We start from the raw sequence: 1398 nt of genomic DNA, 5'->3' as shown, positions 1-1398 counted from the left end.
CGATTTTTATTACTTTAGCCATTGTACTTTTATTTTAATTTGAACTTTTATTTTCTTTTCTGATTTTTTATTTATTCGCTTCTGGTAGGTTTTTATAGTGCATGACTAGAAGAAACCTATCGGGACCATTATATTTTCACAATGAGATCAATCGCACAGGTCTTAAAAACCGAAAAGAAATAAGGTGAAGCCTAAGATACACAGAGGAAGAGCAAGAGGACGATATTTCCACCACAACCGAGGAGATGGCTGAAAATCAAGAAAAGTCGCTACCTCCTGCAATAGCTGCTGATCCAGTAAATCAAAATCCTGCTCCACGCACTATGTATGATTATGCTAAACCTACTTTAACAGGAACTGAGTCAAGGATAGTTAGGCCTGCTGTTGCTGCAAATAATTTTGAACTAAAACCTAACATAATTCAAATGATACAACAGTTTGTTCAGTTTGATGGTTTGCAGGACGAGGACCCAAACGCTCATTTGGCGAATTTCTTAGAGTTTTACGACACTTTTAAAATCAATGGTGTTTCTGATGATGTCATTCGCCTTCGGTTGTTTCCCTTTTCATTGAGGAACAAAGCTAAATAGTGGTTGAACTCGTTACCATGAAGGTTAAACGATCAAAAATTTTTTACTTAAATATTTTTCGCCGGCTAAAACGGCTAAGTTGAGGAATGATATCTCTTCTTTTGTGCAGATGGATCTAGAGACACTCTATGATGCATGGGAGAGATTCAAGGACCTATTAAGAAGGTACCCTCACCATGGGTTACCTTTATGGTTGCAGGTTCAAACGTTTTACAATAGCGTGAACCCCTCAACAAGGCAACTTATCAACGCAACTGCTGGTGAGACTATCAATAACAAAACACCTGAAGTGGCTTACGAATTTATTGAAGACATGTCACTGAATAACTATCAGTGGCAAGTCATGAGAACAAAGCTGACAAAAGTAGCCGGTGTTTTCAAGCTCGATGCGGTTACTATGCTATCTAACCAGGTAGAACTCTTAAATAAAAAGATTGACAGTTTGTGCGGTTCTACTCAAGTACATCCAGTGATGAGGTGCGATTCAAATAGAGGAGGAGTATACACAGAATATAAACCCTTCAACCCTAGCACCGAGGAGGAACAAGTTCAATATATGGGTAATAATTCTAGATCTCAAAATAACTCATATAGTAACACATATAATGTAGGTTGGAGGAACCATCTCAACTTTTCGTGGGGTGGTCAAGGGAATCAAAGGCCACAACATCCTCCGAGTTTTCAACAACCACCTTACCAACAGGAAAAGAAGCTGAACCTTGAGGAGATGCTTACAAAGTATATCTCGGTGTTAGACTCTCGCTTTCAGAATACCGAAATAGCACTTAAGAATCAACAAGCGTCGATC

The 1398-nt window shown here is 38.7% G+C and overlaps 1 non-coding gene across 1 annotated transcript; it reads right to left on the bottom strand.

Moving 5' to 3' along the window:
* Positions 1–666: 666 nt before the first annotated feature.
* LOC128282965 (small nucleolar RNA R71) lies at positions 667–773 on the bottom strand. Its single transcript, XR_008273312.1, has one exon. It is a non-coding gene; the product is annotated as a small nucleolar RNA R71 (small nucleolar RNA).
* Between the last annotated feature and the right edge of the window lie 625 nt (positions 774–1398).

The sequence above is a fragment of the Gossypium arboreum genome, chromosome 10 (assembly GCF_025698485.1).
Source record: "Gossypium arboreum isolate Shixiya-1 chromosome 10, ASM2569848v2, whole genome shotgun sequence".
NCBI lineage: Eukaryota > Viridiplantae > Streptophyta > Magnoliopsida > Malvales > Malvaceae > Gossypium > Gossypium arboreum.
Note: the sequence above shows the minus strand (reverse complement) of the source record. Positions and strands in the feature narration are given on the sequence as shown.